Here is a 27,021-nt window from a genome sequence, read left to right on the forward strand (position 1 = left end):
CTGCCATCAATATGTTGAGTGTACTCCTGCAATATAAAAAAAAACAAAAAAAACATTATATATATATATATATATATATATACACACACACACACACACACAATATATATATATATATATATATATATATATATATATATATATATATATATATACACACACACACACACAATATATATATATATATATATATATATATATATATATATATATATATATATATATATATATATATATACACAATATATATATATATATATATATATATATATATATATATATATATATATATATATATATATATATATATATATACACACACACACACACAATATATATATATATATATATATATATATATATATATATATATATATATATATATATATATATACACACACACACAATATATATATATATATATATATATATATATATATATATATATATATATATATATACACACAATATACATATAGTACAATATACACTTTATATATATATATTTATGAGAGAGATATATTTATATATATATATATATATAGATACACACGTATTTAAACTCATGCAGACAGGGAGTTAACCAGACTTTCAAATACACACAGAAATGTATGCGGGAAAGAAACATTTCATTTTGCAGGTGTGTGTATTTACTGATATGGCTGTCTAAGCACTATTTTCACACAGTGCTCTTTGTTATTTTTCAAGAAAACTCAATGTTACTTAATTAAAAGTGTAGGAATGTTTTCAGAAACGAGATAAAAAAAAGGATACATGTTTGTCCCACAAGCGGCTATCAGAAACCACAAATGTTCAACCAATTAAAACTACAGATCCAATTGGCGTTTGAAATGAGGAGTAAAAGTTTATACTTTTGTTGACCTTGAAAAGGAAACACAGCAATTTGTTAGCCATTGAGCAGTTTCATTTTTATGAGTAAAGAACAGATACCTGCACACATCTTTTGTGCTAATCTGCAATGGCTGATGAATTCGTTAAAAATCTGAATCCGCAGTTAGGGTATAAATACATGGTATCAGAAGCAATTTTATCAACTTGCGGACACAAAGCGAGCACACGCCAAATCTATGATTTGATTCGAGCAAAATATCCTTATTACCAAGACCGTGGGCATGCGCGCAATTTTAATTCCTCAGTAAGATTCACTTTATCAACTAATGACTGTTTTGAACGTGTGCAGGATAAGCTAGAAGACAAGTATGGTTTCTGGAAGATTGCGAAGGAAAAACATTTCACCGTGAAAGAGGGCACACATATTGTGCTTAAAGGCATATTTATTCCTAATGCCAATAGCAATGGATCCGCTACTACTGTTCCGTGTGAATCGATACCTGCTGCAATATCTGCACCCTCCATTCCTGAAACCCACATTGTACAAGAACAAAACTACTATGATTATGTAGCAAGCCTTTCAGCAGAAAATGCATTGGAATGGGTACCCGAAGAAATGAACCTACCTCCGGACCAATTGTTTGAAGAAAGCAGTGGCGATTCCTATGAGCGCTTCATGGAGGAGATGTGTGTCATACTGGATTCAGCGTTTGGGTCAAGCGTGGATGAAAATGCCTTGCATTTCTGGAGCGACCAGTTGCAGGCAGACGAAGAGTTAATTCTAGAAGAATGGTAAATATAACAATCGTTATGCGTTGACTCTGCGTTTAAATTTTTTTTTTTTTTGTAACCACCATTTTCACTTTCAATGCGTGGATACAGCGTAACATTGCAGACTGCATAACATGTAGCGATCACAAACAAATTGTTTCCTAATACAATATAGTATAACCTGAAAGAGTAGTACACATTGCTGACGGAATAAATATACGTACTTTCCTATCCCTTTAAACATATTAGCAACATTTTACCATAACTCTAACACATACCTGTTTTGTTATCATGCAACATCTACAACATTTAAAACCGGGTCCACCACGTATGACGTGGGACCCTTGTCATGGGCCAAGGCGTCCTTAAAAAGGATTACGGCTGTAAGTCCCGCCCCCAAGCGACGTGCGCGCCTCAAAGCCTATTGGCTGTCATGTTTTGTTATAGTAACGGTAACTGCAGTGTGTCATGCGTGCGGCTCAGTGTTTGTAGGCGTCAACGGGGCGTTAGCCGAATGTTAATTGAGTGGGAGGAGTGTTAGCGTGCGTTTCACGCTGGCTTAACATGACGTCACACGTATTGCATTTGCGCATTGTGTTATCGGCCGTGCTTTCTGTCCAAACACGTCTGTTTAAAAAGAATACAGATGTACTCGTTTAGAACGAATGTAGTTTCGTCTTCATTGTATTTGAAATAAAGATTTTATGTTTACTGGTATTTTCAACATGTATTGAACGCACAACGTACGCTTTGTTTTGCGCATGCGCTAACAGTTAGTGGAGCCAAGCGTGAAGTGCGTGCGCACACTAAGATGTGCGCGCACATTTTTCAGTATACAGGCAACGTTCACTTCATATACATAGTTATGCCTGCTACAAATTTAAAGAAACATTACATACTGATGTACACTTGTACTTCTAACATATAAGTGAGTGACGTGTGTATGTACACAATCATATAGAGCTGTGTAATGCGTTGTCACGGATACATATATAGTAAGGTGCCATCTTTGACCATCATGTGTTTGCTGTATTTCAGAGATGTCGGGGAAGATACAATCGGATCAATGTATGATTTCATAAGAGTCTACCTTTATATGAGATGATTGTGAGGAGGAGCCACCGACTACTATACTACATATGGAACTAATTTTATATTGCTTGCAGCGCTTATTAACAAACAATTAAAAATGTTATACCCTTATGCCTATATTGCATAAGCACTTAATTAACATAATGATGTTGCAAAAGAGTGCCTCATGAATTTTTATGGAGTGTTCTTTAATTACTACTAGCATTTTATGGCATGGTGTGTTTTATATATAACAACCATTCCCACTCTGCTAACACATTTGTGTATTCTATTGTGTAATGGAACATATGACTGTCGAAACTATGTAACAATAATAATAATTATAATATGAGCATGTTCATGTATAGCGCTGCTAGTTGTACGCAGCGCTTTACAGACACATTTTTCAGGCTGAGGTCCCTGGCCCGTGGAACTTACAATTTATTTTTTGCCGCCTGAGGCACAGGGAGATAAAGTGACTTGCCCAAGGTCACAAGGAGCCGACACCGGGAATTGAACCAGACTCCCCTGCTTCAAACTCTCAGTGCCAGTGTGTGTCTTTACTCACTGAGCCACTCCTTCTCCCAATGTAAAGGACACTTACAACCAACTAACCATTTATTGTTAAAAATCTCTTGTTACATGGGTATGTTGATAAAATGGTTTGGGACTGTAGCAAATAATGTTATTGCCCAGATGTTGTGGTCCCCTACAATGCATGATGTTCTGAATATTACATCAACATCATGTAATGAAGTACGTTTCTGTGTATATTTCATTAACCTAACTAACTATAGTTTACTGTGTTTATTAAACGTTCTAAAAATAAATAGTATAGTCAATATGATCATATAAGCTACCATAATAAAGCTGCTGTTATCATTTGTCGGTGTTATACATGGATCCTACACAAATTGATACAGACACAAACAGTTGTCTTAAAAAGTGTGTCTATGCTACTGTGCACGCGATTGACGTTACAATTGTGAGAATACTTGATAATTATCATCATGATAATGATGAAGTGACGTGATTGACATTCCAAAAATATTACCAACAATGTCATATTGGGAAATTAGAAATGCTACATGACAGTAACATTTGCGACAAAATTGTGTTTTCTGTTAACAGTTTTACACTTGGTACATGTAGGACACATCCACACACGTGTGACTTATACATACACATGTCACAAATTTAAATTAATGTTGACTATTAATTCCTAGCATTAATAAACACCTACATTGCTAAATATAAGATGTAGTACGCATTGTTGTGATTACAGGCATTCATGCATGGAGTGTTATGATCAGTCAATTTCATCCGTGATGAATGATCTCCCGTAAGTAAACAAATAAGTACAGTTATCCCCTTTTCTCCAAACACCTCTATATTACATTAATGGAATTTATAAGGAAACATACATAAAATGTGATGAAATGTGAGTAATCATTTTGTAATACAATGCACATGAAACCTCAAGAGTAGCTAAATGCATATACATGATACAGAAAGTACATGTATGTTACATTTGTCTTTAAACCAATATGTTGGTTTTTTAATTCAAATAATTATAGGAAGATTGAGGTAGGCACATCTTATGAGAGATGTCAGCAAATATACATACCATGATCAGTCATACTGGAGATATACCTATAATGCAATGGAACAATATGTAAATTGCAAACATTGACATGCCATCTTCAGTACCGTAAGCAACACAGCAAAGTGTGTATTTGGTGTTAAATGTGCAACACCATGTATATTTAATGACATTCAACATGTTAAGCAGCCTGGTGTACACATCATATGGATGTACATGTTACACTGCACCAATAACATTGTATGTAAGCATACTAGAAGAATGAGTGAGTATGGGCATACTATGGGTATTGTGTTTGCATAAGGAACAACACAATGCTAAAATATTAGTGCTTTGTTACCCCAGTTGTATTCACATACACACAACTAATGTACAATTGAAGAGGGATTATATAACCTGTGCAACAATAACATACCGGTGCCACATCCCTTTGTGCACACAGCAGAGAAAAGAAAGGTGTGCAACCCATATTCATCTGTGTCCTAACAGAAGGTTATATAAAGAAACATTATTGTTAATATAACATAATTAAACTATAAAAGTAGTACTAGGAACATATCAGTTTTTACTTACAAGAAAAAAATGAATTGATGAGATTCTGGCGTGTCTGGCCACCACTGGCTGTTTGTTCATTTTCAGCAGCTACATGGGTGGGATGCTCGTCTACCAATGGCTCAGCTAGGTCTGATTGTACATTGTGCCTGAGTGCAACATTGTGCAAAATGCAACAGGCAAGGATAATATCAGACACTTTTTGAGGCTTGTATAGAAGAGCCCCACCAGTTCTGTCCAGACATCTAAATCTGGTCTTGAGTAGGCCAAATGTCCTCTCTATAACAGATCTTGTAGATATATGGGCTGCATTGTACCTCTGCTCTGCTTCAGTTTGAGGGTTTAGCACCGGAGTCAAGAGCCACGGCCTAATTCCGTATCCTGAGTCACCTATAATGAATGGAGCACACATAAGCTGACATTAGTGATCAAATTGTACAATGCCAACATTCCTAAATAAAAATGTGTTTTGTGTTAGAACATGTAAATCTGTACTCACCCAGCAGCCAACCATGTTCAAAATGTCCCTCTTCGAACGCATGGAAGACTGAAGAGTTCCTCAGGATAGAGGAATCGTGACTGGAACCAGGGAATTTGGGTACCACATGCATTATCCTCATCGTGGCATCACATACCACCTGTACATTGAGTGAATGGTATTGCTTACGATTGCGGTACACATGCTCACTCTGACTAGGTGCAATCAAAGCAACATGTGTGCAATCGATTGCACCCAGCACAGATGGTATCCCTGCTATATTATAAAAGCCAGTCCTGACTTCCAGCCACTCTGTTGCCTCTGTAGGAAAATGAATATAATTCCTAGCGCGTCTATTGAGTGCATAGAGAAACTGGGTAAAGGCCCGCGAGAATGTAGATTGCGAGACCCCGCCCACTATGCCCACAGTTGTCTGGTATGACGCGGAAGCAAGATAATGTAATGAGCACAGCATTTTAACAAGCCCAGGGACTGCACGACCTCTGGCTGTGAAAAAATCTAAATCTCCCCTTATCTCCTCATAAAGAGATAAGATTGCTGCTGAACTCAAACGATAGCGACTTACAATCTCCTCCTCACTCATCCCATCTAACAGGGTTCTCTCCCTGTACAGACGCGGACGAGGCACAACTTGTCTCCTCTGTCTTCTCCTCTGATCTCCTGTCCCTCTACCTGTCCCTCGGCCTGTCCCTCTCCCTGTCCCTGTCGTATCCGCGTGACTGTCCCTGTCACTGTCCCTCGGTGTGTCCCTCCCTTGCCCTATATCATTCTCTTGATCAGCAAGCATGTCATAGAAAAGAATGTTCCTGCGTCTCCTAAACAATCGCAACATTTTGAAATGAGTAGCTGTGAATGAGCAGGTAATGGGCGTCCTTTAAATAGGTATGTGATGATGTCAGGTGACATAGTAAAATGCAAGGTGTTACATTAACATAATAAAGTACTTGTGTGGCAAGCTGTGTGCAGTTGTTCTTAGAAGTATTTGTTGTGTGTATTCTGCAGGGAATGATGATATTTGCCAATGATGTGACGTGAAGCTTTGTACAAAGATTGGTTGAAAATAAATAGTTTAATGTGCAATGCATGTAACACTTGTGAACGCAAGAGTCAGTCATGTAATTAGACAAAAAGGCTGAGATTGACGTGGGAAAAGTTTGGTGTAACATGTGTAATTAGCCATGTTATTGTCACATGTTGACAACAATGAATAGTCGTGTGCATATGCATGCATTTCTGTAATGAGGATAGTTGCTATAGAATGAGTTTACAAGGTGTCCCAATGATAAATTACTGTACATGTGTGTATAAGTTAGGTTGAAGTGCTTGTAATGCTACGGTTACAATGTAAACATGCAATGTGATTGAGCGTCCAATAAGTGACGTCATGAAAATAGGGAGGAACCAAAACTAGATGTAAACATGAGAAGACAGATGTACATGAACGTTTAAAGATGCGTGACACATTACAAGCATTGTGTAACGTAAAGGAACATGAATATACGGTGTATGTGTGACATGTGTGACATGTGTAACATCATGTAAATAATTGTCGCTCAGTTCAGTAAAATGTGTGATATGATGTGAGGTTCTCCTTTAAGAGTTGAGTATAGTATTTTCCCTTGCCACATCATCACATGATGAGTAATGTGACCCGCAAATGCTGAAAACATGTAAAAGTAGAATGTTATGCAAATAATACACGTCAGCTGTGACACAATGCAGGGAATGCCCCCCACACTGTAATGCAAATGACGTTTGTATTGTGAGCAATGAAACGTAAACAGTACTATACTGTTATACGTCCCCGCTCCATTGACTCCATTGATGTACAGAAGATTTTTTTTTTCTAAGTGCCGTTCCGGCAGCCTTAGCGATCGTTCTCCCCTCCAAACTGCCAACTTTAGTTGGCGGGAGAAATTGGCCATAACATCTCAATTTCGTAGTGCCGATCAGCCCCGATAAGCTGATTTTTTTTATTGAATCCAGCCGATTTAAAAAAGTGGCGATCAGTGGCGAAAACAGGCTTATCGGCAGCCGACTGGCCATAACAAAATTATCGGCTCCGAAACCTGCCGAAATCAAGCACTTATCGGCGCTTACTGAATCTCAAACCCAATTTTGGCTATAAAATGCCGAAAAATACCTTATCAACGCTTACTGCATGAGGCCCAAAGGCAGGGATTTCAAATGTCTGAGAAACAGGAGTGGTTACACTAGGAGCTGCAAAGTTTTTTGAGAAAGGGAAACTTGAGTCAGAAACAGGGCTAGTGAAAAATTCCTCTTTAGGTTTTTGACACGCAAAATCAGTTTGGTAATTCCAAGGAGACAAGGGGTACCCCCAAGGGGTTAGTAACAGGACTAGGAGGGCAGAAGGACTGCCACGTAGCAGAGTGGCTGGCTGGTATTTCAGAAAAAGTCTCAGGGAACTCAGTAGCATGAATTTTAGCTGTGGCAGGGCAATGAAAGCAATGATCCCAAACGGCTCAGCAACTTGAGGCTCAAGGGGGGCAGGAGTAACCTTAGGCGGAGCAGAAGTATGAAAGCAATGAATTCCAACAGGCTCTGTAACTTGAGCCATAAGGGTGGCACAATGTGCAAGCTCTGCCTTTAAACCTAAGGGTTGAGAACTAGCAAGGGTTACAGCAGGCATAGCATTAGAGACAGAGAAAGGGGAACGTGAGTTTGAAACTGGAGACATAGAAAGTTCATCTTTTGGCTCTAGGCATATAACATTGGCTGGGAGGTTCCAGGGAAAAGACTGCCACTTAGCGGCATATTCCTTCCTAGACAGGGCTCTTATTTCAGACGGGGACCGGTTTTCAGACAGGGACTGGTTTTCAAACAGGGTCTGGTCCAAACCCACCTCAGCGGGGTCCGTGGTTGTGGGGCTGAAAATTCTGTAACAGTCGTGCTCGCCACAAACCGGGACCGGACCGTGGGGCTGATGTGGGGATGTGAAAACACCGACCTTAGACCACGAAGCCGGTTATGGGTTGCGCAGTCCGTAGTCAAACATACTATGGAGACATAGTATATGGCTTCGCACCTCAAACCCACCTTAGCAAACTTGACACCCTCTACAATTCAATTTGTCATTTTGTTCTCCAATGCAACTACAACACACATCACTGCGAAATGCTCAAAGAACTAGATTGGCCATCACTTGAGTCTAGGCGCAAAGTTCACCTTTCCTGTCTTGCCTTTAAATTCTTCATGGGCAATCTACCCATCTATCTGAACAAGCTCCTCACCCCTACCACATGCAGCACCTATCATCTGAGATCAGACTCCAAAAGACTGTTCATGGTCCCAAGGCTCAACAAAGTATCCGGATGTTCCTCCTTCTCCTACCGTGCACCTCAAAACTGGAACAACCTACCAGAGACTCTCACATCCAGCACCAGTTTAAGTTCTTTCAAATCTAAGGCTGTCTCACATTTTAATCTGGTCTGTAACTGTTTCATACGCCCATAATATATATTTTGTTTAACTGTGCACGCAATGTCTTGTATATAATGTATACCCTGTTCATTTATGTAACTGTATATGTAACCATGTATTATTTGTTTTACTCTGTGCCCAGGACATACTTGAAAACGAGAGGTAACTCTCAATGTATTACTTCCTGGTAAAATATTTTATAAATAAATAAATAAACATAGCCGGGCCAGGGTTGGAGAATGTAGGGTAATCCGTGGACAAGCCGGGGTCAGGGTAGGCAGCATAGGAGCGATGGTCGCGGTCACGAGCTAGATTCGTCATCAGGAAATCTTGGGTGAAGCCGCTTCAGCGTAGAAAGCAGGAAACTGAGCAGAGCTGCTTCAGCTTAGAAAGCAGGAAACTGGAGCTAAGCTGCTTCAGCGTAGAGAGCGGGAAACTTAGAGCTAAGCCGCTTCAGCATAGAAAGCAGGAAGCTTGGAGCGAAGGAGCTTCAGCATAGAGAGAAGAGACTGGAGCTAAGCCGCCTTAGGTTAGACGTAGGAAAACTTGAGCGAAGCCGCTTCAGCGTAGAAGGTAGGAAATCTGGAAGGACACTAGGAACCAGGAATGCCAACAGGCCACAGGAACACAGAGGGTTTCAGAGTAGCCGCTTCAGCGCGGCAAAGACTGCCAGGCATTGGAAGCGACGTCTTGTGATCCATCCTTTGGAGGCCTATGTCTCGACATCTTAAAGGCAAATTAAGCACAGCCATTCTGATTGGCTGGCATCATTCCCTTTAAAATGACGTCACTAAATCCAAGATGGCCGGCGTCACATGGTATTTCAGCCAATCAGAGTGTGGAATTGGTTCCCACGATCTGATTGGCTGAAATACCATGTGACGCCGGGTTTGTGACGTCATCTTAAAGGCAAATGAAGCACAGCCATTCTGATTGGCTGGCATTATTCCCTTTAAGTGACGTCATGTAAAAAAAAAAAATTAAAGTCGGAACATGGTTTTAACAGCCAATCAGGTGGCTGTTAACTATTTTGAGGCTAATGTGATGTCTCAAGCCCTATTTAAGGCCGTAACGCCTCATTTGAGCCCAAGAAGACGACGAGACAACATCGGTTGGGATGTTGTGGTGCTTTTTGGATTGACAGATGAAGATAGAAGATAAAGAAGATCAAGAAATGGTGACAGATGAAGATAGAAGAAGGTGATTACAGAAAGAAAAAAGAAGATTGCGGTACCTGAGCCGGATCTTCATGGCGGATGGCATCGGATGCTGTTGGAGGCCTTCAAGGTACGTGAGCTTCCTGTTTCCCCGGGAGTCGGAGGGCCACCGCTTCTAATGGTAAGTAATATATTGAATGTTTGTAAATGTTTCTTTTTACAGGTTTATTCATTGGATGTGTTTTTTGATTTTTTGGGTGAGGCACATTGACAGATAATATATTAATCTGTACCACTTTAGGGTACAGATTAATACATTATTATGGCAATATTTGGGGGGCATTTCTGGCTTGGTATTGCTGTTGGTTTTTGTAATTTCAGTTTCTTATGTGGATGTCATTGTTTGTTTTTTTCCTGCTTAATGCTAATAAAATGTTTGCGATTGGTGTTCGTTTTTAGTTAATGTTGTATTATGTTAGCTAATGCGTTTTATGGTTACAGTATTTCAGATATTGTTTGAATTTATTTCTTTGTATTTTAATTTTTAAATTCATTAATGTTGTAGTAATTAATTGGTTTGATTGGTTAGTATTACTATTCATTTTGAGTTGGTTTAGGAATTATTTGTTTTGATTGGTTAATGGTTTAATTACTTAATTGTTGATGTTGTTATTGCTTGTATTGATTGGATTAGCTGGCTACTGTTTTTATTTAGTGAAGTTTGGTTTTGTGGAGTTTAGTTATGTTTTATTATTGTGTGTCTTGTGTATTAATGTATTGTAATTAAGGTGCCCATTGTGTGCTTTAGAGGCTTATCATGCCCATATTATTATTATATGGTATGATGTACCACTATACTACTCAATGGGTACAGGGTGGGTATAGTCAACCAGGGGTGGGTGCTTAGGCCTCCCGGGTTTGTATCAGGTCAGGGTGGGTTAACCCCTTAATGACTATAGCGGTTACTAACCGCTAAGGTGATTAAGGGGTTAGGGGCCATTAGAATGTCTTTATTATGTATATATGCTCTCCTGCTTCGGAGGACAGAGGGACCTGCTGTTGTGGTAAGTATAACTGTATTTATTTACTTTATTTATGTATGCTAATGCAGTGTTTAATAATGGGCAAATAATCTATTATCCATATCTGGATAATAGTTATTTTGCCCATTACTGTACTGTATGGGTTTGGGCGGAGGGGGGGGGGGGGGCGTGTATTAATGTTTATTACATTATTTATTAATATACATTTCTTTAATAGTGTAGAGGTGCAGGGGGTCTCCGGAGCTGAACCACGTTGGTTTTATGTCTGGGGACCCCCTGCTTCCCGAGATACAGGCCCCTTTATGGGGGACATTGAAATGTCCCGTGTCACGTGACCGGGACATTTCCTTGCATAGGAGATACCGGCACCCCATAAAGGTGCCTGTATCTCGGGTAGCAGGGGGTCCCCGGACATAAAACCAACGCGGTTCAGCTCCGGAGACCCCCTGCACATCTACACTATGAAAGAAATGTATATTTAAATAAATAATTTTAGCCCCAAGCATGGAATTAATTAAATCCCTACTAATCAAGCTCATTACCATAGATAAAATTAATAAAGACCAGAGAGGAAATAATCCAGGGAATAAATTCCAAAACAAATGGGACCTAATCATAGCATCCTTCCCAAAAAGGACCAGACTAAATTCCTAGAGAAACAAAAGGAAGCGTGACACCCCTGAAATTAGACCCCCCCCAAAGAAAGAAATTAATAATTTTAGGGCGACATTTCCGCTGTGAGAGGCAGCTCTCTCAGAGCAGCTCTCTCTGCAGCAGAAATGAATCGCCGGTTTAGGCCTTTTCAATGCTCTCGCTGGCAGCAACTCGCCCGTTTTGGGAATTTTGCTATCACAGGTAATCGAGGCTTTCTGAATACCGTGATAGCAACCCCCCAAAAAATGGAATTTTAAATGCCCTGGCGATAATTTTTATCAACCTTCTCTGAATGAGGCCCTGTGTGTTTAATAAGAATTCTGCAAAATAAAAGAGGTTGGTTTATGATGGGCATTTTATACTCTGAATTATTTCAGTTCTAAAAACCATTCTCTATCCCAGCCATAAATGTGACGAGATTGATGAGTCAGAGATAAGACACACCCACCAAAAGGTTGTGACAGAGGCAAAGCTTTGAGCATAAAAAACATGCATTTGGGTTATCAAAACTGGAATTGAACAGAGGAATGCTAAGTTCATAAAACGTGAATTCTCATATTTCAACTTCATGATGAGTCTATTTGGTGGTAATGTATGAGAACTTTCCTGTATGCATTTATATATTGTATGTCTTTTTATCGTGCTTTTTCTGTAAACAAACCACTGTACCACTTTTTGTATGTTAAATCTAAAAGGTTATAAGGACTGGCTTTGGGATCTAATTGAACCAAGTACCCTTTTGAAGAGATTAACCTAATTTTTGGACATATTTTGCTACATTTGGTTTCTGTGTTAATTACATCCTTTTCTAGTAAACAGGAGACCAAGCACTCCTAAGGGAAGACCATACATTATTCTTGGTGGTGGCAGCAGCGTAGTGTGGTGTAGTGTGATGATTTTTGGGGAGGTATTGCTCATTTTGAGGACCCTGCAGGGAGGTAAATGAGTTAGCAAGCTGTTTTAACCCCTTTCACATAGACAAGCTACATGCACACAGGTGTGGTGATCATAACACTCCTTATGGTCTGTGTAGATACCCTCTCTGCTTCGATGGCCTGACAATGCTGCATAATTTGAAGAGATAAGTATTGCATCGGTTGCCGCCACATAGCCACTAATTCCTGCCGATAGCCTAGGATTTGAGCTACCACTGATGGTGGAGCAGCAGGTTTAGGGGACACAGGCAATGAGAAACCAGCAGGTGCAGGAGCCACATGCAAGGAGATAGCAGCAGGTGGAGGAACCACATGCAAGGAGATACCAGCAGGTGCAGGAGCCACATGCAAGGAGATACCAGCAGGTGGGGGAGCCACAGACAGGGAGATACCAGCAGGTGCAGGAGCCACATGCAAGGAGATACCAGCAGGTGGAGGAACCACATGCAAGGAGATAGCAGCAGGTGGAGGAACCACATGCAAGGAGATAGCAGCAGGTGGGGGAGCCACAGACAGGGAGATACCAGCAGGTGCAGGAGCCACATGCAAGGAGATACCAGCAGGTGGAGGAACCACATGCAAGGAGATACCAGCAGGTGGAGGAACCACATGCAAGGAGATACCAGCAGGTGGAGGAACCACAGGCAAGGAGATACCAGCAGGTGGAGGAACCACAGGCAGGGAGATAGCAGCAGGTGGAAGAGCCACAGGCAGGGAGATAGCAGCAGGTGGAAGAGCCACAGGCAAGGAGATACCAGCAGGTGGAAGAGCCACAGGCAGGGAGATAGCAGCAGGTGGAAGAGCCACAGGCAGGGAGATAGCAGCAGGTGGAAGAGCCACAGGCAGGGAGATAGCAGCAGGTGGAAGAGCCACAGGCAGGGAGATAGCAGAATGCGAAGGGGCCACATCATGTAGGTACAGCGGAACAACAGGAGGGGACATGCTTAACCTATATGAGAGCAATTAGAACTCTGCCAATCTTGTCTGTAATATCTGGAGTTTTTTTGTTTGCGACCTAAAATAACGTTGATAACTTCACTGGAAGATCTTACAGCATATTGCTATTGGCCAGTAGTCAATGAGTCAAGTGAGGAGCTGGGCAGGAGAGGCTTCTCGGTGGTGGGCGGGGTCAAAAGAAAGGGGCGTGGCCGTCGCTTTCTCCGCCCCTTGGAATGTTGTTGTGCCCCAGATTACATGGGCTGTGGGTGTGCGCTTCTTCATACTGTACCTTGCAGAGGGATGCTCTCTGCTGCAGCTGCAGAAAGCTGCAATGTGCCTAGTCCTGCATATTGTGATCATGACATGAGGTTAGTAATGCATTCTTCATTGATTGAATATTTGTCTTGCACTTTTACTCATGTTGCCGATGTTATGTGGTTTTGGATAGAGGCAATCATTTTTTTTAAATGATGGTGCCATGATGTGGAACATTTATTATTAGAAGTTGAGTTTGAAGTTTTCTAGCTCTGATCCAAAAAGAAAGAAAGCTATAGCTTTAAATAGAAGGGTTATGATGATTATAGTAGTACACTGTGGTGCCTCACTTACTGTGATTGTGTGAGATGTTTGAGTTCATGCCGTCCTCCTCTTTAGCACTGCATTGGGTATTGCTTCCTCTCAGTTAGCTCAGTATCTCTCCCCCCTCTGTTCCATCTTGTACTATCCAGCCAGCAACTGCCTCCTCCCCCTCTATTGCCCTTCCCTCCCTGCGACCACATGGCTGAGAGGAGGGAAGCATGCAGCCCTAAAGGATGGAAATACAATATTTTCACTGGGCACCGGGATCGTTCCGAAGACACCCTAAGGGGGCATGTTTACTAGGTGGTGGATGAAGGTGTCTTATGAATTGCAATGCTAAGTAAATTTGTCCTTATTGCATGTATTAAAGTCTTTACTGCAAAAGTGGGGCAAAAACATTCATCAACATTCCCATTGATTTTAATAAAATTGTTTATCTTTAGTGAATCTGTTGCAATTTCTTTCTCCATGTTTGCCTCCAAGAGACTATGATTAATATCCCCCATCGTGTCATATTCCTGTTGTTCGCCTCATAGCTGCCTTATATCTGATTTTTTTCTATCCGGGTTGCAGGCAGCTTTCCTGGGGCCAAGGACTATAATTTCCACTGCCCCCCACCCCGCCCCCTCAGTGTCGGCTGCCTTGCGAGACCCCCTCTATCTCGTACCCCATATCTCACTTCTCTCTCCCACCTCTCTCTCCCTCCATCTCTCTCCCTCACGCCCCCAACGCTCTCTCTCCGGTCCCCAACTCTGTCTCTCTCTTGCCCCCACCTCTCTCCTTTATGCCCCCACCTTTTCCCCTCTCCCTCTGTCCCTCACCTCTCTCTCCTATACCTCCACCTCTCTCTATCTCCTAATACACGTAACTCCTCTCCCCCAATACACATAACCCTCCTCCCACCATTAACATAATAACCCCTTCCTCCCACCATTCACATAACCCCCTCATCTCCCCACTCACATAATAACCCTCCCTCTCACCATTAACATAATAACCCCTTCCTCCCACCATTCACATAACCCCCTCATCTCCCCACTCACATAATAACCCTCCCTCTCACCATTAACATAACCCCCCCCCCACCATTCACATAACCCCCTCATCTCCCCACTCACATAATAACCCTCCCTCTCACTAATCACATAATAACCCCTTCCTCCCACCATTCACATAAACCCCTCATCTCCCCACTCACATAATAACCCTCCCTCTCACTAATCACATAATAACCCCCCCACCCCCTCCCACCATTCACATAACCCCCTCATCTCCCCACTCACATAATAAAGACCCCTCTCACCATTAACATAATAACCCCTTCCTCCCACCATTCACATAACCCCCTCATCTCCCCACTCACATAATAACCCCCCCTCTCACTAATCACATAATAACCCCTTCCTCCCACATTCACATAACCCCCTCATCTCCCCACTCACATAATAACCCTCCCTCTCACAATCACATAATAACCCCCCCCACACCCCCTCCCACCATTCACATAACACACACTTTCCCTTGGAGTGGGACCTCCTGTGACGCACCGATGAAGTTCAGGCCCAATTTCAGGCTTGCGTATGGAGGCGGAGCCTGCGCAGGAGGCCGGGCTCGCTGTAGCAGGGAGAGCAAGGCCCACTGCAGCAGGAGAGGACCGGGATCTGGCAACCAGACGCGGATGTTGGGTCCGACCTCCGACAGGACCCAACTTCCAGTGCCGGGCCCCCTGCCACCCGCCGGGCAGGGGTATCTGTCCCAGCTCTCCCCCCTGCCACCCGCCGGGCAGGGGTATCTGTCCCAGCTCTCCCCCCTGTCAGCGGTCCTGTCTCCTATACTGGGCTAACAGATTCATGAACAAAAACTAAAAATACCACATTCACAGAGGTCCATTATCTCAGTGCTATAACGGGCCGTTTTCTAAATAATTAACGCCTATTATTTTCTCTGAGGTGAGCGCATATCCACAAAGCTAATTATACACAAAAACAACACCCATTGTATATCTCACTATAATAGGCTTAAAGCAGCAATACGGGTTAACTTAAAGAAAAAAAAATATATATATATATATATATATACATTCCCTTTGATAAAGTTGCATTTGTTGCGACGAAAGGCGTCAGGGACGTACCTTACGACATTACGTCATCATGTTGTGTGCATCCTTTACGGCCAGGGACCACATGTAGTGATATTAAGGCCAACTCTGATACCAGATGGACTTGGAGGATTTCGAGTGAACCGGAGGGACAGCGCTGTTTGGGAGACTATTTCCAGCTGATCTTGGACTCTCTGCTGCGGTTTGGACTTGCCTTGGTGGTGAATATATATCACATATTGCTTATAACTAACGTTTATATTGTGAGTGTTTTTAATCCCCCCATCCACTCTTCCCTACATTAAATGTTACAGTGTTACACTATGGGGCGTGCGCTCTCTGTTTTGTTTTTCTCATATATATATAAATATATATATATATATATATATATATATATATATATTTATATATATATATATATATATATATATATAGAACACACAGAAAGAAAAGTTGCTCAACACCTAATATATAAGGTTAACTCAAGCCCTTAAATTAAAACTAACTATATGGGTGAAGTAAAATATATACCCCAAATAAAGTCAGTATATAAATTAAATAGGACCTGATGGTGCTGGGGGATAGTGAAAACTATATAAAACACACAAATGAAAAGAACAAAGACAATCCCCTTAGTAGCACTCTAAAGTACACCAAACCTAATCTATAAGATAAAGATTGTTTAAAAGAAACAGATGCTCCGCCAATTCAGAAAAAATGAACAAGATTTTATTAATTTAACAGCAAGACACACTAACTTAAAAACATGAAAGTACTAAAGACAGCCTAAGAAAATATATATGTATCAAAAATATAAAGAGAGGACTACTAATCAAATACTATCAGTATTACAGAAAAAAGAAAAACTAAAATGTGTCTAAATAAGATTTAAATAGTGACAACAAAGTAGTTTAGTCTAACATAATTGGCAATACAAAATATATTCCCACTGACATATATGCCTGATAAAATGATAAATCATTGCGTTGGAAAAAGTATATAGTCAATGACCCAGTATATAGCCAGGAAAAATTAATATGTATACCAAAAACAGGGAGGAAAAAAAGAGCACACAGGGAAAAATAATATAACAATAATAATAGTTATACCCTGAACAGCATTTCCCAAAAATGAAAACAATGAGAACTGATGCAGCAAACAAAAAATATAACTAATAAAGACATATTAGCAAACAGAGTCATGCATATTGAAAACACCACAAAGCGCAGCACTGCAAGGACAGGTAATGCCCAAACAGCAAGGAGAGTAATACTCAGCTGCAGCTAGATTATGTGAAGCGTATGTCCATATCGTTGTGCAGGATGAGTTTCCAAAGTCTGCTTATAACAGGAATAAAGAATAAAGCCCAAAATGCTGCATCAGATCCATCGCAAGTCCCTCAGAATAAAGATTACATTAAGGCTGTGATGAAGTAAACACAAAGTACTTTTATAAAATATACTTTTTCCAACGCAATGATTTATCATTTTATCAGGCATATATGTCAGTGGGAATATATTTTGTATTGCCAATTATGTTAGACTAAACTACTTTGTTGTCACTATTTAAATCTTATTTAGACACATTTTAGTTTTTCTTTTTTCTGTAATACTGATAGTATTTGATTAGTAGTCCTCTCTTTATATTTTTGATACATATATATTTTCTTGGCTGTCTTTAGTACTTTCATGTTTTTAAGTTAGTGTGTCTTGCTGTTAAATTAATAAAATCTTGTTCATTTTTTCTGAATTGGCGGAGCATCTGTTTCTTTTAAACAATCTTTATCTTATAGATTAGTTTAGGTGTAATTTAGAGTGCTACTAAGGGGATTGTCTTTGTTCTTTTCATTTGTGTGTTTTATATATATATATATATGTAGAGGTATCATTACCGTGTTAGCCGAGCTTCAATAATCAAAAAATAAATAGATGATACCGTTCTGTGGCTAACGAAATGCTTTTATTTGTGCGAGCTTTCGAGATACACTGATCTCTTCTTCCGGCGATGTTACAATAGTCAACTCTATCCTGTCTGCAGGCCATATCCCTAAGACCTGGAAAACTGCCAGAGTTGTCCCAATCTTCAAAAGTGGGGACAAAAACACTGTCTAAAACTACAGGCCAATCTCACTTCTCCCAATTCTATCCAAAGTTATGGAAAAATGTGTCCACTCCCAATTAAGCGATTTCTACACCAAGACAAATTTCCCTAGCCAATTCCAGTCTGGGTTTCGTCCCAAACACTCCACCGTAACTACCCTGCTAAAAGTTTGCAATGAAATCCAGTGTGGAATGGAACGGGGACAACTCACTGGTGCAGTATTCCTAGATTTTGCAAAGGCTTTTGACACAGTTGATCATGTTATCCTGCTTAACAAATTCCAGAGCTCTGGAATAGGGAAACATGCTTTAAACTGGTTTCAGTCCTACCTATCAGGAAGATCCCAACATGTGTCCATCTCAGGCTCTAACTCCAACCCCCTGGATATCACCTGTGGTGTCCCGCAAGGCTCTGTTCTGGGGCCCCTACTTTTCTCAGTGTTCATTAATGATCTTCCCACAGCTTGTAAGGAAGCCTCAATACACATGTATGCAGATGACACAATCCTATATGCACACAGCCATAGCCTCTCTGACCTTCAACACATACTTCAGTCTGACTTTTTGAGACTCGAAAACATGATTTCCCAAAACAAACTGTTTTTAAACACTGACAAGACTGTAACAATGGTATTTGGGACCAAGACTAAATTTGTAAAGCTTGCAGTGACTGAGCTCCTGATTAGAACCAACGCTAACACCACCCTAACACCTGTCACTAGTTTTAAATACCTGGGCTTATGGTTTGACTCCCACTTAACATTCGGGATGCATATTGATACCCTCACAACCAAGACCTATGCCAAACTAGGGGTACTTTACAGGAACAAATCCTCCCTAAGTCTCCTGGTCAGAAAGCGTATTGCACAGCAGATGCTAATGCCAATTATTGACTATGGAGACATAGTATATGGCTCGGCTCCTCAAACCCACCTTAGCAAACTTGACACCCTCTACAATTCAATTTGTCGTTTTGTTCTCCAATGCAACTACAACACACATCACTGCGAAATGCTCAAAGAACTAGATTGGTCATCACTCGAGTCTAGGCGCAAAGTTCACCTTTCCTGTCTTGCCTTTAAATTCTTCATGGGCAAGCTACCCAGCAGCTACCTGAATAAGCTCCTCACCCCTACCACCTGCAGCACTTATCACCTGAGATCAGACTCCAAAAGACTATTCATGGTCCCAAGGCTCAACAAAGTATCCGGCCGTTCCTCCTTCTCCTTCCGTGCACCCCAAAACTGGAACAACCTACCAGAGACTCTCATATCCACCACCAGCTTAAGTTATTTCAAATCTAAGGCTGTCTCACACTTTAATCTGGTCTGTAACTGTTTCATACGCTCATAATATATATTTTCTTTAACTGTGCACGCAATGTCTTGTATATAATGTATACCCTGTTCATTTATGTAACTGTACTTGTAACCATGTATTATTTGTTTTACTCTGTGCCCAGGACATACTTGAAAACGAGAGGTAACTCTCAATGTATTACTTCCTGGTAAAATATTTTATAAATAAATAAATAATAAATAACAATGAATGAAGCAAGCAAAGGGAATACTTAAAAACAGTGTCTCTTGGAATGTTATCTGTGCTTGTCCTTCCCCCGGTGTGGATGAGATTTATGGTTAGAGGTGTTAAATGGTTCCTGAAAGAAAGTGATGTAAGAGTGTGTGTGTATCTGTGTGAATATAAATGAATGGAGAGCCCACAGTGTATACAGTGCTTTACAAAAGGGTGTGTGGAGTGGGAGTTAATAAAAATGGGGTGGGTAGGTGTGGAAATGTGGGAGATAGTGGCATAACTAAAAGTGTGTGTGGATACTATGTGGTCCCTATTGGTGTATAGGGATGCACCATATATACACCAATAGGGACCACATAGTATCCACACACACTTTTAGTTATGCCACTATCTCCCACATTTCCACACCTACCCACACCATTTTTATTAACTCCCACTCCACACACCCCTTTTGTAAAGCACTGTATACACTGTGGGCTCTCCATTCATTTATATTCACACAGATACACACACACATACACACACACACACACACACACACACACACACACACACACACACACACACTCTTACATCACTTTCTTTCAGGAACCATTTAACACCTCTAGCCATAAATCTCATCCACACCGGGGGAAGGACAAGCACGGATAACATTCCAAGAGACACTGTTTTTAAGTATTCCCTTTGCTTGCTTCATTCATTGTAACATCGCCGGAAGAAGAGATCAGTGTATCTCGAAAGCTCGCACAAATAAAAGCATTTCGTTAGCCACAGAACGGTATCGTCTATTTATTTTTGGATTATATATATATCAGCAGTGGTCGACAAATCACCAAAAAATCTACTCGCCGAACAAAAAAAATCTACTCGCCACCTAGTACCACACGTGTGCTGCTTGGGCCAATAGGAGCTCGCCACGATTGTAAATCCACTCGCCCGGGGCGTGCAAATGTATAGGTTTGTCGAACACTGTTATGTTTTTTTATTACAGGCTTGAAACGGGGTCACTGGAGCTGAAACAGTTAATTTCCCCTCTGGGTACTCCCTGCTTTCAGAGATACTTACCTCTATAGTGGTGCCGGTATCCTTGCAAGCAGTGAAACTGTGAGCTGAAATTAATGTAATACATTTTTTTACAAAGTTAAACCGTAATTCTGCTTTAACGCCATGTTCAGTTAGCACTGCCTCGCTTTAACTTCAAATAACATGGCTTGTATTATGCCTATGTAGCCCTTTTTGTGAACACCTGAACTAAGGGACTACGGTGCATAAACCTGTGGCTTCAGGAGCTCTGAGCCTCCGCATATTGGGAGCCTGGGGGTATACCTTTATCACTTGTGGTGCAGCGCCTCCACTCACCCAGGATCCCCATTATAGAGATTATACCCTGAGCAAGAACCTAACAACAGCAGTATGCAACAGCAACCTTTTTATATCACACATGAATAACAAATGATATGCAGACTTATCATATAACATTTACATACACACACACAACGTGGCTCGGCCACACCTTATTGGGATAGTGTCCTGTACATAAGCAGCTCTGCCACTCTCCTTAGGAGTATGTCTCATAACCAGTAAAGTATGGTACCATATGCATTCTCTCAGGAAACCCAATTAGTTAGTGGGAGGCGGGATCAGCGCCTGGTGACCGGTGTAGGTGCACTTGTAGATAAGGATACCTTCCGGTCACTACGATGACCTTGACACTCCACAGGGGCCCTGGTGTTAATCCAGCCTTGCGCCGTCTCTCCCTTCTGCAGCACCGTCAGATGGGAAAATCCAAGATGGCGGCCGCAGCTCCGCAGCTCCGCATATGACCCTCACTAAAGGGGAACGTCCCTGACGACTATGGGCGTCCTTACAAATACAGCACCCTACGATGGCAGGGGAAAAGCTCCTGGGGCTGTGGGCATACCCTACCTAAGCAGACGGGTCACTGACCCTCTGCTCTCGCACACGAGGTTCCGCCAACCTCCTCCTTCACCTCCCTCGCTGCTCTGACCCACCGCCCACACGCATCCGGTTCCTGCATACACAGTCTCGCATCCCATTGGTCCTCAGCCTCAGCTGACCTTCTCACAGTCAGAGTTCATAGTTCAACCCCCTCCAAGTCTCTACTTAATATTACCCTTCGCGCGCTTCCCTCGCGCATGCGCAGCCCCACTGGTACGCAGTAACTTCGCTGGCAAACAGGGACAATATGGCGCTGCCTATGTAATTGACAGCGCGGAACCTTTAATATATATGCACATCCTTACATTCTCCCCCCTCCAGAATCCAGCGTCCCCGCTGGACTACCTAACCACATATATATATTAACTATGTACACAACCCTCTCTTCCTAGATTAGATTACACATCTCATTAAACAGTACCATCATAGCTTGCATCCTATGCCGAGCCCACTGCTGAGCCTCATAATGGGGTGCCCCAAACTGATCATATGCCATTCGCATGGGAGGTTGACTGTTTCTTTGACTTCGGCGGGGTTGATCCTCCTCTGCTTCTTCTGCAGAGTGCTCAGTCTCAACTGGTATTTCCATCTCTACCCTTGAGGGGTGTTCAGCATTAGCACAGTCTCTTTGGGGTGTAAAACATGGACTTTGTGGGTCTAGAGGCTGACTCACGGGAGTCAAATGATCAATGTTCGGGCCAAAAGGCTCTTTACCCGTGGCTCCTTCGGGAGATGCCTCCACGGCCGGAAGGCCCCTTTGAGAGGTTCCCTCCATTGTATCCTCAGAGGTGGCAATTTTTATAGTCTCGGAGCCATCCTCTGTGTATTCAACTGCTCCATCTAGGGCAGTGGCTGGGGCTTCCAATTCATCCGTCCCTACTTGAGGTATGAGAAGCAGATGATTCCTATGCCACACTTTTACGCGGCCTTCAGAATCCTTGATCCGATACACAGGAAGACCCGGCATCTGTGACTCCACCTCATACACACCCTCCCGCCACCGGTCTGCCAATTTATGCTTCCCAGGAACACCTAAGTTGCGTAAAAGGACCGCATCTCCGGGGTGAATTTCCTTGTAACGTACTTTGTGGTCATAACACCTTTTATTCCCCGCATTCAATTGTGCGGTCGTCCGCTCAGCCAATTTGTAGGCTAACTGTAAACTGTCCTTTAGTCGCTGAACGTATCGGAAATGCGTCCTATTGGATACCCCATCGGTAGATATCCGTAGGCGCACATCCACCGGTAACCGGGCTTCCCTTCCGAACATCAAGAAATACGGGGTATACCCAGTGGACTCATGTCGGGTACAATTATACGCATGTACCAATGCTTCAACGTGTCTACTCCACTCCGTCTTTTGCGGGCTCGTCAATGTACCCAACATATCCAACAAGGTGCGATTGAACCGTTCGGGCAAGGCATCCCCTTCGGGGTGGTACGGGGTAGTACGTGACTTGGCCACGTTCAGTAGGGTGAGCAACTCCCGTATCAGTGTACTTTCAAAATCCCGGCCCTGATCGGAGTGGAGACGATTTGGTAACCCATAGTGAATGAAATATTTTTCCCATAGTACTCGGGCTACCGTTACGACCTTCTGGTCTTTCGTAGGGAACGCTTGGGCGTACCTAGTGTAGTGGTCAGTGATCACCAGAACATTACTAACTCCCCGACTGTCGGGTTCGATACAAAGAAAATCCATACACACCAAATCCATGGGACCCGAACTTTTCAAGTGTGCCATAGGAGCCGCCCTGGTAGGCAGTGTCTTCCTTTGTAAACAACGATTACACTTCCTACAATGTTGCTCCACTGACTCCCTCATTCTCGGCCAATAGAACCTATCCTGCAGTAGTCCAAAGGTCTTGTCAATGCCCAGGTGACCATGGTCATCGTGAAGGGCCCGGAGGACTAGTGTTCTCAAACGTTCCGGTAAAAACAACTGACGCCGATCGGGATGGTTATGATAGGAGATCACCCGATATAACAAACAATTGTCCATTTCAAACTTCCCAAACTCATTTAACAGGAGCTTCACCAAGTCTTTGGGGGCCCGCTTCAGTATAGACGGATTATCTTGCTGTACAGCTTGACGGGCTAGCTCCACTATGGGGTCTTGTGTCTGATAATGCACTAGATCCTTCCACGCTATGATATTATCTTCATTGATATTCATCCCGTCTCGACCTTGATAGGCCCGAGGAACAGCCTGCGAATGACATCCCAACGAGTCAACCACCCGTAATTCCGAGAATGCTACGTTGTCATCGACTATCGCCGCTACTGAACAGAGAGCACGAATCCCGGGGCCCGGTATCTCCTCCCAGACTTCCTCATCAGGGGTGGATTGCAGACCAGGTCGACGAGACAGAGCGTCGGCACCTATGTTGGTGGGTCCGGGTTTGTATTTGAGGTTGAACCGGTAATTGGCTAGAGCAGCTAACCAACGGTGTCCGGTGGCGTCCAATTTGGCAGACGTATTGATATAGGTCATGGGATTGTTGTCCGTGCGTACTTCGAACGGTACTCCATATAGATAATCGTGCAGCTTGTCCACCACCGCCCATTTTAGCGCCAAAAATTCCAACTTATGGACCGGGTAATTCTGCTCGCTAGGGGTTAAACTTCGGCTCGCGTAGGCCACTGGACGTAGCCCGGTCTCATACTTCTGATGCAAAACCGCTCCTAGCCCGCTGAGGCTAGCATCGACATGTAGGACATAGTCTCGCTCAGGATCCGCGTAGGCCAATACGGGGGCCTGAGTGAGGCTGGTCTTTAAGTGTTTGAAGGCCTGTTCACATTCTGGAGTCCATGTCTTCCCAAAGGGTGTCTGCGCCGAGCTCCCCTTTCTCCCGGTTTCTCCCGGATACACCTTGAGAAGGTCATTCAGTCTCTTGGCCTTGCTGGAATACCCCTCCACGAACCGCCGATAATAGCCACAAAACCCCAAGAAAGACCGCAGCTCTTGAACATTTTGAGGTCTGGGCCAGTTCATCACCGCCTCGATCTTCCCTGGGTCGGTGGACACCCCATCAGCTGACACAATGTGGCCCACATACGTTACAGAGGTCCGGCAGAATTTGCACTTGTCTAGCGACAGTTTTAGGCCCTCCCCCTCAAGCCTATCCAGCACCTTCATCAGTCTCTCGGAATGCTCCTCTAGAGTCCGCCCGAACACGATAATGTCGTCCAGGTACACTAAGCACTCTCGCGGGTTAAGGTCTCCGAGGGTTTTTTCCATTAGTCTCTGGAACGTGGCCGGGGCACCGCAGATCCCTTGAGGCATGCGGGTAAACTGGTAAAACCCTAAGGGACAGATGAAGGCCGTTTTTTCTTGGTCTTCCTGGCCCATGGGCACTTGATAATACCCGGACCGGAGGTCGAGCACACTGAACCATTTACTCCCGGTCAACGCATTCAGGAGGTCCTCGATTCGGGGCAGTGTATACTGGTCGGGGATAGTACGGTTATTCAGCGTTCTGTAATCCACACATAGACGGACCGTCCCGTTCTTCTTGCGGACTACCACAATGGGTGAGGCGTAAGGGCTCCGAGATTCCCGCACGATGCCAGCCGTTTTCATCTCGTCGATTAATCCCCTCACTTCGTCAACATCCCTTGAGGCAAGCCGGCGGGAGCGCTCCCGGAAGGGGGTGGCGTCGCTCATTCGGATGGTATGGTGGGCACTGCGACTGCACCCCACATCCATGTCACCAGTGGAGAACACACCCCTTCGGTCGTGTAGCTCATCCTGCAGCCTCTTCCTCCACTCATCCGGGAGGGGCGAGTCGCCAAAGTCAAATTCCAATGCCGGCGCTATGGTAGTAGGCGAGCTCCTAGCTAGTCCCGTCGAGGCCTCCTCCTCGGAAGTTACCGGGTATATCCTTCCTAGCGTCTGCCGCCGGTCAATAGTCATCGGGTACGGGGATATATTCTGCACATACACCCAGGTGCGCTTCGGGATCTTCCCGGGCCATTCCTTGACCGAGGTTAGTACTTTGTAGCCCAAACGTTGTTCGTCCTGGGCCACACTCTCCAAGGTGAAGAGCTGATCCTCCGACCGTCGACGGGGGTAATGGCAAGCGGCGACCATCATTCGTCCTTCCCCCGGGGGAATCTGGGTCAGTCCCCATTCTTGGCTGTAGAGGACGCCATGCTCTTCCTCAGTCGCAATTTTACCGCAGACCTCTTGGAGGGCGGGACAGGCCGCTAGGGCCAGCAGTGGGGCTTCTCCTGCTTCCTGCAAAAACTGGCGGAATACCGCGCGCACAATGTCAGCGTTGGTCCCCAAGATGATTGGGGCGCTGGGGTGGTCCTGCGGCTCGGGGCACACTAAGGCCTCCACTTCCATGGGGTGATGTTTACCAGTATTCAGCTGGAGAATATCTAACTGCACCTTTACTACTCCGTCTATTGGGTAATCTTCATGACTCAGTCCCCGTAGTCGCAAGGCATCCGCAGATAGCAACGGTAGTTGGTGTAGGTGTTGGTCGTAGAAGGGCCGATACACGATGGTCACTTGAGATCCCGTATCCAATAATGCGGCGGCGTAGATGCCCTCAATAACCACTCGAATAAGGGAGGCGGGGCCAATTCGGGGGCTCGGAGAGGGTGGCAACACCTTTTCATCCTCCAGGGGCCGGCACGGCATCGACTGCGCCGATCGGGACGACGTCCTCCGCGAGGTGGGGCAGTGGGCCCGTAAATGTCCCATCTTTCCGCATGCGTAACACTGCATTTGGCTGAGGTAAGCCTCGTCTCTCCTGGTTGGGGGACTTCGCCCAGTCGGGGGACGAGGTCTGGGTGTCACTGGGGTGGGGACATCCTCGGGATCGAGATCCCCAGGTTCAGGCACGTCGGGCTTTGGGTCCACTTTCTTGGCTTCTTTACCCCCGGGCGGTGGCTTCTTCCCGGTGGCTAAGTCACGCCCTAACAACACCATCTCGTGCGCTTGGACCCGATCCATTAAGTCGTGAAACGACAGGGCTTGCCCGGGCGTTATGCAGCTACTGACCCGCACCGACACGGGGTGTAGGGGTAGGAGGCCCCTCAGCAACTGAGTGGTACGTATTCCGTTGGCTTCTTTCCGTGGCAACACGCCTTTCCTGACCATATTCCAGAGATCCAGGTGTAGTCGCCTGAGAAAATCGGATACCATCTCCCCTTCCTTCTGGGCTAACGCATGAAATTTCGACATCAAAGTATACATGTCCACCGGAGCTCCATACGCCTTGGT

General features: G+C 43.6%; 1 protein-coding gene across 3 annotated transcripts in view; it reads left to right on the forward strand.

Moving 5' to 3' along the window:
* The first annotated feature begins 13,775 nt into the window (after nucleotides 1-13,775).
* The window catches only part of LOC142489781 (testis-expressed protein 15-like), a 48,851-nt gene continuing 35,605 nt past the window's right edge, over nucleotides 13,776-27,021 (forward strand). For all 3 annotated transcript variants that reach the window (XM_075591169.1, XM_075591178.1, XM_075591187.1), the window contains exon 1: nucleotides 13,776-13,885. The gene's annotated coding sequence lies outside the window, so the exon portion shown is untranslated. The remainder of the gene's footprint in view (nucleotides 13,886-27,021) is intronic.

The sequence above is a fragment of the Ascaphus truei genome, chromosome 1 (genome assembly GCF_040206685.1).
Source record: "Ascaphus truei isolate aAscTru1 chromosome 1, aAscTru1.hap1, whole genome shotgun sequence".
NCBI lineage: Eukaryota > Metazoa > Chordata > Amphibia > Anura > Ascaphidae > Ascaphus > Ascaphus truei.